This window comes from Microcaecilia unicolor, chromosome 3 (genome assembly GCF_901765095.1).
Source record: "Microcaecilia unicolor chromosome 3, aMicUni1.1, whole genome shotgun sequence".
Classification (NCBI taxonomy): Eukaryota; Metazoa; Chordata; class Amphibia; order Gymnophiona; family Siphonopidae; genus Microcaecilia; species Microcaecilia unicolor.
Window position 1 is genome coordinate 351,834,311 of NC_044033.1, and position 16,313 is coordinate 351,850,623.

Sequence of the window (16,313 nt, forward strand, 5' to 3'; positions counted from 1 at the left end):
AGGGGGCCCGATACGGAGGGGGGTGGGAGTGGCGGCGGGGATGGGGGGAGGGTGGAGGTTGGTTCGCACGATGTTCGTTTCCAGGCAGCGGCGGCGTCTGACAGTCCGACTCCGTTTCCCTCTCTGTTCCGCCCTCTGACGTCTTGACGCAAGGGCGGGACAGAGAGGGAAGTCTGTACTGCGCATTTGCAGGTGAGTGGGTCACTTGCTGTTTATATGTTTGACTAGCCGTTAAGTCTGTAACAACGGGCTAGTTTGTTTTTGTTTTCCTATGGCCTCCCCCGTCCACCAACCCTGCTCTCTCCCCTGCCCTTCCCCCAGTGTCTGTTTCCCTCAGTTCCGCCCCCTCCTTCCCTCCCTGCTCCCTCCTCCTCCGATTTCCACGCCCATGTCCAAGCCCTCCTCCCTATTGGGCTGTACTGCTGGTGGAGGCGGGGCTTGGACTTCTACACTCTCAGCGTTCCGACTCTACTGCGCATTTGCAGGTGAGTCGGTCACTTGCCGTTTATATGTTTGATGGTCATCCTAGTTACCTGGCAGTGGCATAAGTTCAAACCAAGGGACTCAGTGGTCATTTCAGAAAGGGGCTGTCCAGAACAAGTGTGGGATACTGGAGTGGCTGCAAATGGACCCCTTCTTTCTTAGGCCCCCTGCAGTTCAGGAGCTGCTTGGGTGAATTGACGACACCGTTGCCAGGTAAAATCATTTGAAAATGATTATCTAGATTCTTCCGCTCATTCTTTCACCTTTGCATTCTAGAAAGTGTGTTGTTAGGACATTGCACCCCAAGGGCAGTTGCATGTTTATTTCTGCAATACAAATCTGAAAATGCATCATGATCCTGTTTGGATGAAAAATGCTATATATTATCATTATACATTAATACTTATATAATATCATTAATACTAAGCCACATATGGCAGAGAAAAGAATAATCACAGCTATTTTATTTATCTGACTTCATTATCACTGGTAAAAGTTGTTCTTTTAGCCCAGGATACTTGATCTGTCACCTTGATCTTGGAGAAAAGTGAATCCTTTGCAGCCTGTGATATGATTACTAATCTTTAGAAAGCAATTAAAAGCTTACTTGATTTCTCACACTTATGAAGGATTAGATCAATCTAGTTGAATTTGATGAAGACCAGATGACCATAATATCATCCACTGGCATTGTTGGTGATATATTATAGCAGGGAATAAGTCTTTAATTGATTTTATTGATAAGATTTAAGCTAGATAAAAACATCTGAATGTATGCTAAAGTTGATGGATTGTGTTATGGATAAGATTGTGTCCTGATGTTATTACTAAGGGTTAAGCAAGGTCATTAACATCTGATTGCAGGTTTAGTTTCATGTACTGTTACAATTAACCTCTTACGTGGTATTGCATTTTATTTTATTGATTTTATATTCTGTTTATTTGGTTTATTTCATAGTTACATGCTATATTTTAGCATTTTGTTTTATTTTACTTAATTCTGTATTTCTATGATTTTTGCGAATTTGCCTAGATCAATTGATAAAGTGGGAAATAAATTTTATAAATGTTTTTTTATTGGTCTGATCTATGAACTCTCCAGTGGTGTTAGTTTGGAGACCACACAAATCCCTGTTTTGCATGCTTTTATAGCCATATAAAATTGTCCCCAAATTGTGCAAGAATTTCCTAAGGCCAGGGTTCCAGATATTCCAGCGCAAACGTGCATGTCTAGAGGAGATAGAGGGGAGAGGGGCAAGCAGAGAAGGATCATCCTTTTCCTAGTATCTGACTCCACCTTTTCCTGTTAAAAGCCTTTATTTTCTGACTCTTGTCTCTTTACTAGGAGCTCTGTCAGCCCAGATCTTTGAATGGAACAAAAGAAAAGAAGCAGACCTTGTTGAAGAAAACACAGTATTTAATAAGTTGTATTAAAACTCCACCAACGTGGACCCAGAAAGACACACATTGACCTGTGTTTGCGGAGTTTTTAGGTTTGCACCAACTGGTTTTTAATGCCCCTGACACAGCCTGTACTCTTGGCGATGTCAGGCATCTGATTTTGAATCCTGGGAACATCAATACAACTTATTAAAGACTGTGGGCCCTGTTTACTAAACTGCGCTAGCATTTTTATCGTGTGCTAAAAATTAGCACGTGTTAACCGTGTAGACACCCATAGAAATATTATGGGCATCTACATGGTTAGCGTGTTCTGATGCTTAGCACACGCTAAAAATGCTAACGCGCCTGTGTTGACATAGTAAACATGGCCCTGTGTTTTCTTCAACAAGGTCTGCTTCTTTTCTTTTGTTCCACTGTGGATATTGTAGCGACTGCCTTCTTGTTTCCTCACCCCAGATCTTTGAATGTACAAGTATGTAATACTGCTCGCAGGGGCTCTTCTACTAAAATATGTTAAAATTTGCAGTTACTGCATTCAAATGTAGGATTTTACAGCACAATAGCACCTAGTGAGAGCATTCTCACTGCTTGTTTAATGCAGGTTGTGCGTTAACATTCTGATAACTTCTTTCAGCAAACGCAGAAGCACTGTGTTAGGCAGCTACTGAATGGTAAATGCAATGCGTTAACTGCCAAAGAGCTTCCACTTACGCTATGTCCCGTGACACAAAAAAACCACTTAGGGATTAATTCTCAAAAAGTCGCCGAAATCTGGGCAGTTAGGAGCGTAAGTGCTAGTAACTGACACACCCCTGACCTGCCCTTGCCCTGCCCTGGTCCATGTCCGTCCCTTGAGTTTGCACACTGTGGAATTTAAGCACGCAACTTGGTTGGGATGAAATGCTGATACCACTTGTGGAAGAAAGGAAGGAACCATGTGCATGGAGAACTCCGCCTCTGAAAAGCGGAGAAAGGGGTTCCAACAAGAGAGAGCCTGAAGCTCTGAAACTCTGAAACCCTATGCGCCAATGCAACGAAAGGGAGGCCACAAGCAGCCTGCTCCTCTCAAGAACTGAGCAACATCTGGGTGAGCTGTAAGAGATGCCTTCTGTAGTTGGCCCCTGAAACAGGCCAAAGCAGGAACCTGAACTTTTAGAGAACCCAATGCCAGTCCTTTCTGAAGACCTGCCTGGAGAAATACTAGGATATATGTGATCCGAGCAGAGAAGAGAGAAAGTCTGCGCTCAGAACACCAGCCCTCAAACATCCTCCACACCCTCGTATACTCCATGGATGTGGAGCATGTCTGAGCCTGAAGCAAGGTAGCAATGACCAAATCAAAATAACCTTTTTGTCTCAAATGAGCCTTTTTAATGGCCAAACTGTAAGACCAAAGGGGCATGGATCTTCCATGAGCACCGGACCTTGCTTTCAGTAAACCGTGCACCTGTGGAAGATGGAGAGGATCCCCCGTCCAGTAGTTGAATCCGGTCAGCATACTACGGCCTCTGCCACCAGTCTGTGGCTACGAGAATTATTTGACCCCAGCGCAATGCAATCCTTTCCAACACGTGGCCCCACCATGGGCCTAGGAAGGAAGACCTACAGTAGATGTGTCTCCGGCCAGGGCTGTAATAGAGAGCATCGATCCCCATCGAACCCAGTTCTTTCCAACAGCTGAAGAACTTGAGCACTTTGGCATTCCTTTTTGTCGCTCATTATTAAGTACACACCCAACTGACCTTATTCTATAACTTGTGCATGTAAAACTTGCACACTAGTCGCAAATTTGGGCACACAACTTTCTATAATTAAGAGGTTAACGCCTGGTGTACTGCACACATACCTCCAAGCCCCTTAATGTGGCTGTGTGCTAGCAGTTAACCCGATGTTAACCGTGTGTTAAGTGCTTAACACTCCTTAGTAAAACACTCCTTAGTTCTGCCAGCTCCTTAAGTACATGAGGTTGGCTGATAAAAACAACTACTGTCAATTTTGATAGCTGGTGTTCCAGCCTAGCTTCTTCTGTGAAGAGCCCTTTGCTTCCAGAATCTAAAGCCTGGTCCCTGTTGCTAATGGTAGAGTTGGCAACTGTGAGGATTCTTTTTTGTTTTTTTTTTAAAGCTCTCTCTGTGTCAGATGAGGCTGTTATTTTTCAGAGCATTTGAGCTGCGTGGGGGGTGGTATTACAATGACTTCATGCCACTGTGCCAGCACACCAGCCTTTGGACGGTAATGTGCATAGCAGGGGAAGGGCAGGTGCCTGTGGTAGTGTGTCCTCCCTACCACTATCGCCTTGTACTACTGGGATCAGAGAGTTGCCGGAGCACAAGAAAATAGAAAAAGTGTGATGGGCAAGAGAAAAATTATGCCTGCTTTGCTATGAAACTTGATAAAAGGGAGTATCAACAACATCCCGTATGGAGGAGCCAATAATAGAAATTGTAAAAAACATCAATTTTGTTATCTCTTAATTTCTTCCCTTCTAGATTTCTTTTCTTGGATTTTCCCATATTGTGTGAATTTTAGCTGTAATAGTTAGAGACTGCATTGTCAGTTCACCCAGACTTCACAAGTCTTTTCCTTTGCGATTATTAGGTCCTCTTATTTATCAAAATCCGTCAGTGCTATTTAGCGGCACCTACTTAAGTTTTCCTGCCTACATGTCATTTGAATGGAGGGGAAAATGGTTTTAAGACCTCTCTTTTCTCACTCATGCCCTCATGATCAAAAGCAAACTCTGGCGCTAGAGGCTGTTAACGCCATACTAGCGCCGGAGTTTGCTGCCAACCCATGATCAGAGCCCTCGAGCGCCTGAAACAACGCACTCGAGGGCTCTTAGCGCAAGTAGCATGCAAAAGCATGCTAAACAGGGCTTCTAGCGCAATTAGCTTGCAAATGCATGCTAATCAGTGCTTAACGCATTCATCCCCAATGATCAGCGGCCAGCGCGCCAAAGATTGGGTCGTTGGCCGCGGCAAAATCAACGCCAGCTCTGAGCTGGCGTTAGACTTTGCGGATCATTGGGGAGGAATGGTGAGCCCTGTCCAGCATGCAGTTGCATGCTGGCAGGCCCCTGTTCCCCCCCAAAGCAAACGCAAACGGGGAAGTGGAGGTCTGGTGGACCTCCGGTCCCCCCCGATGATCCGACCCCCTCCATGCCCAGGGAGGGCTGGAGATCCGGTGGGTCTCCAGCCCCCCCCCCCGAACCCCCATAAATCGTGGTGGCCGCCTCCGGCCAAACGCTGTCCCACCCTCCCACTCAGCGACGGGGGGGGCTGGAGGTTCGGTGGGTCTCCAGCTCCCCAAACCCCCATAAATCATGGTGGCCGCCTCCGGCCAAAAGCTAACACACCCTGTTATCCATCGACAGGGGGTGGGGGCTGGAGGTCCGGTGGACCTCTAGCCCATCCCAACTCCTCCCCCCCCAGCATTCTGCATTGAATCCCTGGTGGTACGTGGCTGCCCCCCCTACCTTTTGTTGGAGGAGGAACGCAGCCTGCCTGCTTCCCTCCTCTTCCTGTCGACGCCGCTGAAAAATGGCGGCGCCCAGCCCCGCCCATTGCATCCTGGGATGCACTGGGCGGGGCTACAGACCATGTAAGGGAATCGCTCCCTTACATGGTCTGTAGCCCCGCCCAGCGCATCCCAGGATGCAATGGGCGGGGCTGGGCGCCGCCATTTTTCAGCGGCATCGACAGGAAGAGGAGGGAGGCAGGCAGGCTGCATCCCTCCTCCAACAAAAGGTAGGGGGGGCGGCTGGGAGGGACGGAGGGTGACCACGGACCACCAGGGATTCAATGCAGAACGCTGGGAGGGGGGGAGGAGTTGGGGTCCACCGGACCTCCAGCCCCCCCCCCCCCCCGGTCGATGGATAACAGGGTGTGTTAGCTTTTGGCCGGAGGCGGCCACCACGATTTATGGGGGTTCGGGGGGGGGGGGCTGGAGACCCACCGGATCTCCAGCCCTCCCTGAGCATGGAGGGGGTCGAATCGTCGGGGGGACCTCCAGCCCCCCTGTCGCTGGGTGGGAGGGTGGGAGAGGGTTTGGCTGCCGCCGGCGGCCTCAACGTTTTCTGAGGGTTTGTGGGGGGGGGGGGGGGGGCTGGAGACAACGTTCGGTCCTCCAGCCCTCGTTGTTCGGGCCTGGCAGGCTGTTTGACAGGTTTGGGCTTTTGACAGCCCAGACCTGTCAAACAAGTGCGGGAGGATTGTGCTGAGCGTATGCTCAGGCGCAATTCTCCCGCATTTCAACATGATAATCAAAGATAATAGCGCTGCTTAGATTTGCATGCATTATCTTTGATCATTGATGCAGAAAAGCCCTGCGCTGTCCCGGCGCTATTTTTAGGGCGCTGTTTGGAACAGCGCAGGGCTTTTGATCATGAGGGCCTCAGAGCAAGAGCAGTTGTGTTTTGGGCTGGTTGCTGACACGTCTGCAGACTGAAGGGCCCATGCAGAAAGCAGGGGCGTATCTGCGTGGGGCCACAGGGGCCTGGGCCCCCGCAGATTTCGCCCTGGCCCCCCTCCCCGCCGTCAACCCTCCCCCGCTGCTTACTTTTGCTGGCGGGGGGCCCCAACCTCCGCCAGCCGAGGTCCGACCCGCAATCTCCATATTTCGTCTTCCTCCGTGGCCATGTGCTTCAAGGAAGTAACGCTGCAGTGCTGATTCGTTGAATCCAGTTCGGTGTCTGACGTGCGACGTCAGACGCCGAACTGGATTCAACGAATCAGCACTGCAGCGTTACTTCCTTGAAGCACATGGCCACGGAGGAAGACGAAATATGGAGATTGCGGGTCGGACCTCGGCTGGTGGGGGTTGGGGCCCCCCGCCAGCAAAAGTAAGCAACGGGGGAGGGTTGACGGCGGGGAGGGGGTGGAGAGAGGCGGCGGCGGCGGCGGGGGAGGGAGGCAGGCAGGCAAAAATGTGCCCCCCCTCTCTGGCTCTGGCCCCCCCTACCGCCGGATTCCAGATACGTCCCTGGCAGAAAGTAGTGCTTTACAGCCGCGGATTGCACTCAGGGTTCCCGCAAAAACAATTGCCACAGAATGCAATAATCAGTGAGCATGCAAATTACTGCTGTGTTAAAATCATGGCAGTAATCTGCAGCTCATTGCTAAATGCCACCTGTGAGGGTGACTTTTTTTTGTTAGTGCCTATGGTCTGCACAGCCCCTGATCTTCCTCTCCTGCCACCCAACTGACCCCGCTTCCTCCCCCCCCCCCCCCCCAATATTAAAGAATTTTCCTACCCCCTGACAGCACCAGCACCAGACAGCCTCCTCCTCCCCCGGACAGGATCGGTCAGCCCCCTTTCTCCTTCCTTCCTTAAAACTGTTTCCCTGGTGTCTGTTGGCACCCCTCCCCTCTGCCCAACCAGGATTTAAAAAAAGGAAAAAATGAAGTCCTTAATGTATAGTGGCACCCACCTATCCACCTGACCCCTTTGCAGGCCCCCTCCCCGAGAGCTGTACCTTGAACAAGGCAAAACTATGCCCACCCGCTTCTGCCTCTGGGCCATCACTCAGTGCATCCTGGGATGTACTGGGTAGGGCCAGTTTGCCATATAAGGCTACACTGGGTGGGACAGGGGCCACCATTTTGGAAATGATGGGCCAGAGGTAGAAACTAGTAGGCATTGCTCCTGCCTTGTTCAAGGTCCAGGCTTGGAAAGGGGGTTTGGAGGGTAGGTGGATGCGTGGGTGCCACTAGACACCAGGGAAACAGTTTTGCTGGGAGGGAGGGGGCCGGCCTGTGTGAGGGGGTGGTGCTACAAGGAATTTTTTTTAAATATCATTGGGGGAAGGACTGGGTTGGGTGATTTTTGTGGTATGGGATAGTGCCATTGTGGGGCAGGAAGGAGGGGAAGGAGATGGGGGCCGATGCCTCACACTTGGCATTAGATTTCTGGTGTTGATCCTCTATGGTAGACATCAGTGCACAGCCCTGCATGCTCCCTGGTAGCTGACCAGCTCTGCATCATGCATTTTAATATGCTGTGTGCTGATGTGTACCGTGGGAGTGCAGAAACACGTTTAGCATACTGTGGCCATTAAGGAGCAGGTAAACTGCTCGTTAAGGGCATGCTGTGGCCTGCAGTAGCTTTCTGCATTTGTTCCTGAGCTGCCAGAGCATATTTAAACCTGAGCCTGGCTCTTTGGCAGGGCTGTGCACCACTGTGGAAGTAATCTGGGTTCATTTCCCACCTCAGGCTTCTGCTGTTCAGCTGCCAGGACTTGTGATACAGGAGGAGAAATGGTGTTCTCTCAGCTGCTGCACCAAGGCTGTGCTTCCTTTCTAAGCAGCAATGGAGATTTGGGGGGGGGGATGGAGAGGGCAGAGGGGCATGTTTGGGACATGACGGATCACCAGATGTGCTTGTAGGATGCAATGGCTGTGAGGTAAAAGCCTTCTTTCTCTTGCTCTGAGCAGAAAGGAGCACACACCGTGACAACAAACAGCACAGATGGCTGACTTGGCACCTAAACGAGAGACATGTCAGGAATCGAAGCAATCATTGGAGGGGCCAGCAGTGACATTTCTGCCAGCTGTCATATGACAGTAGTCCCTTGGGAAATTGCAAATCTCTTTGACCTGCAGTCTCTTGTCACCTCCTTTGAATGGACGGCTTCTGATAAGGGGAGGACTTGAAGAGCATAATATGGCATTGTCATTTCCCTCATTAGAGCCAATAGTCAGAATTCCTTCTATTTAATTCCTGAAAATTGGTGGTGAAAACATTGGCTTACAAAAAAACAAACAAACCCCTTCAGTCTCTTTGGCTATAGGCAGGTTGAGTGACCCTTATATACCAATAAAGAAGGCTGGTATGTGTGCTACCTAGGGTTTCCATACGCCTGGATTTCCCCGGACACGTCCTCCTTTTCAGGGGACTGTTGGGGGTCCGGACGTTTTTTTCCCACAGCTAGCCCGTCTGTCCAGGTTTCTGGGCTGGTGGGCTGACTGGCTGGTGGGTTGGTTGATGGGTGGGCAAGCAGATGGGCATGCCTTCTCCCCCCCCCCCCCCCCAGCCTACTGTAGCCCACCCTGGTGGTGTAGTGGCCTCTTCGGGGCAGGAAAGAACTCCATTTTTTCCTGCCTGCTGACGATGACCTTCCTGCTGCCTCTGCTTCTTGAAAATGACTGCTGAGATTTCAAGCGGTGGCTTCGCAAGACCTCGAAGTAGGTGTCACTAGACACCAGGGATTATTTTTTTAAGTTGAATGGTGGACAGGAGTAGGAGGGGTTGAGTGGGTGGAGGGGTGCCACAAGACACCAGGGATTACTTTTGTAGTTGGGGAAATAGGGTCAGGTGGGCAACCGATGCTGGCAGCTTGACACTCTTGCTTTTTGTTTTTAAAACGTCACCCTTCCTGTCAGAGCCTGAGCCAGTCACTGCTCAGACACTGACAAGGCGTGTGACATTTTGCAGTGAACTGCAGATTATTTTATTGCTCATTTCCTACCGCATGCTGTCTTATTTATTTATTTATTTATTTATTTATTGCATTTGTATCCCACATTTTCTCACCTATTTGCGGGTTCATTGTGGCTTACAATACATTGTATTGATGGAAGTACAATCTGTTACAACATAATCATGGTTACATTATGAGGCGTTAAATTAAAACAAGTCCCTGTATCGTTAAAGAGAATAAAACAATGGCAAAGAACAACAAAACAATAGAAGAACACCGGATCCTGATTGGGCAGCAGCGCAATAGCAAGAGATCGTTCGGGTATAATATTTTCTGTTTTTTACCTGTAGATTAGGTTTAAGCGTGTAAGATTGCGGGGGATAGAAGTACGGAAGAGGATGTATTGATGCATTGCTAACAGTGTGTGTGGACTTCATGTGTTTTGATCCTTTCGATATATTTTTTCAAAAAGATGGGTCTTTAGTAGTTTGCGGAATTCGGTTAATTCGTGGATCGTTTTCAGATTTCGTGGTAGTTTGTTCCAGAATTGTGTGCTCATATAAGAAAAGGTTGACGCGTGCAGCACTTTGTATTTTATGCCTTTGCAGTTAGGGAAGTGGAGGTTTAGGAAGGTTCGGGATGATCTTTTAGCGTTTCTGGGTGGTAGGTCTATTAAGTCAGACATGTAGGCTGGGGCTTCACCATGAATAATTTTGTGGACTAGTGTGCATACTTTAAAAGTGATGCATTCCTTGAGTGGGAGCCAGTGTAGCTTCTCTCGTAAGGGTTTCGCACTTTCGTATTTTGGTTTCCCGAAGATGAGTCTGGCTGCTGTGTTCTGGGCTGTTTGGAGCTTCTTCAGTAATTGTTCCTTACAACCTGCGTATAGTGAGTTGCAGTAGTCCAGATGGCTGAGCACAAGTGATTGCACTAGGCTTCGGAAGACGGATCTTGGGAAGAATGGTTTTATTCGTTTCAGTTTCCACATGCAGTAGAACATCTTTTTGGTTGTGTTGTTTGCGTGGGTTTCAAGTGTTAGGTGGCGGTCAATAGTAACTCCAAAATGTTTCGCGGTAGAGTCCCATGCTGAGCTCTACCGCAAAGCTTTCTGCATTGACCCTACTATTGGTAATCCTTCAAAGTTCAATGATTGCCTTCTCTGGTTGTCCTCTGTCGTTCCAAAGGTAGTTAATGAGATTGATCAGTAGTCTGTCACCATTTGGACACACGTTTCTGAGTAGAATAGATGGCCCTGGCTTCTTAATTTGGTTAGGGTAGTCCTTAGGCAGGTTTAATAACCACCACTATACCAAAGTGGGCCCTACTGCTGAAAGAGAAAGAGGGAGCTGTCTCAGGTGTGAAGGCTGCACCTCTCCCCTACAGCAGCCTTCTTTCCCAGTTGGGGCTATTTGCAAGCCTGGCTGCTAAGAGGGCATGGAGGCATTCCCACCTTTTCAGTAGCAGCTCAAGGACACTGGGTATTTGCCAGTTCCTGGAGGGCTCACAATCTAAGTTGGTACCCGAGTTAATGAAGGGTTAAGTGACTTGCCCAAGATCAGAAGGAGCAGCAGTGGGATTGGAACCGGCCACCTCTGGATGTCAAACCCAGTGCTCTAACCACTAGGCCACTTCTCCACTCTGTTACCACACTAGGCCCCGCTCCAGCCTAAAGAGGTGCAGCTCGCTGGTGGGCTGTCTATAGGTACATCATTATTCTGCACCTCCCGGGAGTCATAGAGTTTCATTTGGCCACTATCATGGGGTCATAGCCACAAAAAGATTGAACAGCACCTTATCAATTGTCTTTGTAGGACATGTGTGAAAATTACAGTAAATAGATTTATACTGAAGATTTCAAAGAGCAGCACAAAGTGGGAAAAAACCCCCTCATTTTACACATTTTGTAAACGTAATAAAAAGGATGTGGATGCATTAAGGTCAGCCTTACATAACTCATCTGTGGCTGTGGGGCTGTTGGGTGGTGGAGCTCCTAATCAAATAACTTGTGAATATAAAACCTCTGTTCTGCCCCTCCCTGTTACTTATTGTGTCCATTGTATATTTTTTGCTCTTGCAGTTTCCTCCTGTTTTCCCTGTTCGTTCTTTCAAATCAGAACCAGCCTGTCTTTGGCTGTGGCCCCTAGAGCGTTCATTTACACAGGGGCTGTTTGTTTCACTGTCTGTTTTATATCATATCCCCTCACAAGCCCTTGGCCTGGGGGGGGCACACGCCAGGACTTGTTCCAGAACATTGGAATCATGATGCCAGGATTCCCTCTGCCCAGGGGCTGTGAACACTGCCTACCCAGGAAATGAACTCATCACGCCAGCCCCTGGTTGCAGATTTATCACAGAGGCAATTCCATTTGAAGCAGACTTGGCTTGGGCTACACCACTTCCTGTTATGTCTCAGCCTTCTAGGAGCCATGCCTTACTGCTGTGTTTCTGAACATTGTCAGTCTGGCTTTGGAGAGCCATCAGTGTGTCACTCTTAATTTTGCTGTGCTGAAGCTACAGACACAGCACCTAATGTGCTTTCCTCAAGATTATTCCAATGTTTTAATTGTAAGATTTTTCTTGTACTATACCCTTTAAAAATTTGTATTTAGCCATCATATAGCACATGTCATGAACATTACTGAGATGGTGGAGATTAAAACGGTAATGGAATTCAATAATGCGTGGGATAAACATAAAGGAATTCTGTTCAGAAGGAATGGATCCTGAGAAGCTTAGTGGAGATTGGGTAGCAGAGCCGGGGGGGGGGGGGGGGGGGGCTGGTGGTTGGGAGGCGGGGCTAAGGCTAGTGCTGGGCAGACTTCTACGGTCTGTGCCCCGAAAATGGCAGATACTAATCAAGGTCAGGTATACACAAAAAGTAGCACATATGAGTTATCTTGTTGGGCAGACTGGATGGACCGTGCAGGTCTTTCCTTGCCATCATCTACTATGTAACAAAAGAAAACCATGGGGTCAATACTCAGTCGGCACTCACTGCTGGTGTTATTCCCAGATATTCAGTGTCGGGCCCTGTCTACGCTTCAGTGTTGAATATCCGGACTTGCAGAGCTGGCGTTCAGCATTTAACTGGCTATGAGGCACTGCATAAAGATGTGACTGACTTTTTTGTGGTCTTATTTATGCAGTTAACCTAGCAGGTTAAGTTCTGAATATCGGCACTTAACTGGCAAAGTGCCGACTCTGCCCCTCCCCCCCTCCCGGAACGCCCCCAAAATAGCTGGTTATTTCCAGGAGTACTAACTGGTTAAATGCTACTGAAAATGAGTGGTGAGCCACGAATAGGTGATTTAACTGCCCAGGAGCTGTTTCTGGACGGTTAAATCACTTTATTTATTTATTTATTTGGATTTTGCTTACATCATTTTCAGTAGTAGCTCAAGGTGAGTTACATTCAGGTACACTGGGTATGTCCCAGGAGGGCTAACAATCTAGGGCCCTGTTTACTAAACTGTGTTATAGACATGGTAGCGTTTTTAACGCATGTTAACCTTGTACGCACCTACAACATCCCTATAGGCGCCTACACAGTTAGCAAGCGTGCTAATTGTAGGCGCGTTAAAAACACTAATGCGCTTTAGTAAACAGGGCCCCGAGTTTGTACCTGAGGCAGTAGAGGGTTAAGTGACTTGCCCAAGATCGCAAGGAGCAGCAGTGGGATTTGAGCCCGGCACCACTGGATGTCAAGACTTTGAATATTGACCCGCATGTTAATACACTTGTATGGCCCAGTCCCGTGTATTTAATAATGACAGCTCTGAAGACCCTCATCTTTTAAAATCAGGCATCTCAAGGTTTTAGCAGTTATATGGAATCAGCAAGTAAAGTATCTTCCTTTTATAAGTGTATGATGATGTTACTAAGCAGTCATGCGTACGCCCCATTCTGGGACTTAATCCTTAACTGTCTCCTCCTCTTCAGGTTTCAAGTGTAAGCTTATTTGATATATGGCGCATCAATGATGTAAGTGGGCTACAAACATAAAACCAAAATCTTAACATGAAGTGAACAATTAATGTAAAGTAATGGTTAAAATTACAAATGAAAATTTACAGACAATCACAATAAATGGAGACGTAAACAAATGGAGCAACTTGACAGACAAAATCGGCGGGGAGTTTCAGAAGAGAGAAACAGGAAAATTACAAGTAATAGCAGAAAGAAGTAAAACCAGGCTGTTAGCATACAAACAGCAGGTCCCCTGCCAGTTCTTTTTGTCTCAACAGATTTGTGTTTTTGTATTGTAAATCCTTTTTCTTCTCTTTTAATTCATGTATGTGTAGTAGAAAGCTGTACAGTGTACATGCAGTGTGCAGGGATCACATTCTATACATCATAAGTGAAGGAGTAGCCTAGTGGTTAGTGCAGTGGACTTCGATCCTGGGGAACTGAGTTCAATTCCCACTGCAGCTCCTTGTGACTCTGGGCAAGTCACTTAACCCTCCATTGCCCCTGGTACAAAATAAGTACCTGAATATATGTAAACCGCTTTGAATGTAGTTGCAAAAACCTCAGAAAGGCAGTATATCAAGTCCCATTTCCCTTTCTCTATTTGAAATTCTACATGGAATGTTGCTACTATTGGAGATTCTGTTGCTACTGTTTGAGATTCTATACGGAATGTTGCTATTCCACCAGCAACATTCCATGTAGAAGCCTGCCCTTGCAGATCAGCAATGCGGCCGCGCAGGCTTCTGTTTCTGTGAGTCTGACGTCCTGCAAGGGCAGGCTTCTTACATGGAATGTTGCTAGTGGAGGAGTAGCCTAGTGGTTAGTGCAGTGGACTTTGATCTTGGGGAACTGAGTTCAATTCCCACTGCAGCTCCTTGTGACTCTGGGCAAGTCACTTAACCCTCCATTGCCCCTGGTACAAAATAAGTACCTGAATATATGTAAACCGTTTTGAATGTAGTTGCAAAAACCTCAGAAAGGCGGTATATCAAGTCCCATTTCCCTTTCCCTAAACACCAAACCCAAATCCCCTTCTGTTAGTATTTCAATATCTTTAGTGTCCTTTTACTAAGCTGTGGTAAGCTTTAGCGTTCATTTACTGCAGCTTAAAATGTTGTACTGCGGGACATGCTCAGGCATCCTGTGGTAAGTGCCAAATAGGTGTGCGTTAACTGGATGCAAAAAGTTTTTAAGCATTTTTTTCACAGAGGTTGTGTGTCTGGAACGGGCAGGAAGTGGGCATTTCTGGGCTAATCAGTTAGTGCATTTACATTACTGCACGCTAACTGGTTAGCACAGGATAACTATATGTTCCATCTTTGCTTATACCCTTCACTGTCAATTAAAATGTTCTATTACATATTGTGTTGACATTGTAAGTAATATACCATACCATACTTTGTATTGTTATTTGAATATTTTTACTGCTGTAATTGCCTACTGCTCATGTTTGATCTATTCTTACTGTACACCGCCTTGAGTAAATTCTTTCAAAAAGGTGGTAAATAAAAATCCTAGTAAGTAAATAAATAAACAAGTGTTGGTAAGTGCTCACACACCAGTGCATTTTTTCTAGCGAAAAAGGTGCTGGTATTCAAATGCCGGGCCACCCTTCAGGGTTGGGGTGAAAACTGAGGGACCCACCCCACAATAGCCAGGCTCCCTGCAACCAGTCAGAGAATCTAAGACAAGGCAGAATTATTGTGTAGAGCCTGAGCCAGTGGCGTAGCTATGGGTGGGCACAAGCCCACCCATTCCTGCCTCAGGCCCGCCCTGTGTGGCCTTAAAAATAGTTCAGCAGCAGCTGCCTCACTCCCCTGTCTCCCTCTCCTTCACCCCCAGATCTGGCATTTGTCTCCCGCTCCACAACACACCCCATCCCTGTTCTTCCTCAGCAGCTTCCCTTTGACACACCCTGTCCTCACTGACATCACTTCCTGTTTCCTCCCTGGCAGGGTGTGGCAGAGGGAAGCCTGTGGAGCTGACCAGGCAGCGGATGTACATAGCTGCTGTCGAAAGTACTGAGGTATGGGGGTAGTTTCAGAGAGGGGGTAGATGCTGGGCGTCAGGGAGGGGGGATTCTGGATCTGGGGGTAGAGGACGGGGAGAAAGATGCAGGACAAAGGAGGAGGGATTTTGGAAGGCCCACCCATCCAAACTTTGGGCCCACCCAAAATGAAAGGTCTGGCTACGCCCCTGGCCTGAGCTCTTTCATTAAAACTTGGGGGCCATGGGTCAATTTTAATAGACAATGGAAAAGATGCTGGTACTCAGTACCCCCAGGTATCCCCTCAAAAAAAACCCCGTCACACACTAAAGGCAACATTAGCGCATGGCTATTAACTGGAAAAATGGAAACGTGACCATTTTATACTGCAGTAAAAATGGACTTAAGCACGCAGGAAAAACCCGCATAAGGGTGTGCTAAGGCCACCTTTTACTGCAGCTTAGTAAAAGGACCCCTGTGTGTTTTGTTGCCTGTGGTGACTGTCTGCTTTTGCCTCTATCTTGCTGTTCTCTCTTTTTGTTTTTTGTCCTTAAGTCATGTCTTTTCCCTGCCCTTGAACTCTCTCTCTTTGTAATGCCTGTTACCATCTTGCAGAGCTGCTGCATGGCTGCGTACCTTCCATGTGCTTTTCCCATCTCCCTGTTTGCTGTGCTCAGCAGGCCCTGGGAGCTTATTCTTCTAGCAGCTGGTGTTCGCTCACCCCTAAATTCTGTATATGGTGCCTTAAGTTGTGTGCGCTAATTTGGTCGCATGGCCAAATTGCGTGCACAACTTAATTGATTAACAAGCCATTCAGCGCCGATAATTGATACTTAACCAATTAGAGGCACTAATTTACAAGCACAGCTTTCTAGGCGTATTCTATAACATGGTGCATGTAAATTCTAATGCGCACAGTTGAAAAGGAGGCATGGAATGGGCGGGTTGTGAGAGTTTTCAAAAAGACCATGCGCAGTATTGTGAGCCTAACTTAGGCCTGGTTTTGGTGGCCTAAATGGGTACACCTAAATTTTATTCACGAGAACGGTGCAT

The 16,313-nt window shown here is 47.7% G+C and overlaps 1 protein-coding gene across 2 annotated transcripts in view; it reads left to right on the forward strand.

Annotated features, from left to right (window-relative positions):
- Positions 1–16,313, forward strand: part of HIVEP2 (HIVEP zinc finger 2) — a 401,117-nt gene that overhangs the window by 82,760 nt on the left and 302,044 nt on the right. The window contains exon 1 of one of the 2 annotated variants that reach the window (XM_030198500.1): positions 15,242–15,299. The exons of the other annotated variant lie outside the window; for it this stretch is intronic. The gene's annotated coding sequence lies outside the window, so the exon portion shown is untranslated. Of the gene's footprint in view, positions 1–15,241; positions 15,300–16,313 lie in introns of those variants that run through there. 2 annotated transcript variants of the gene reach the window in all.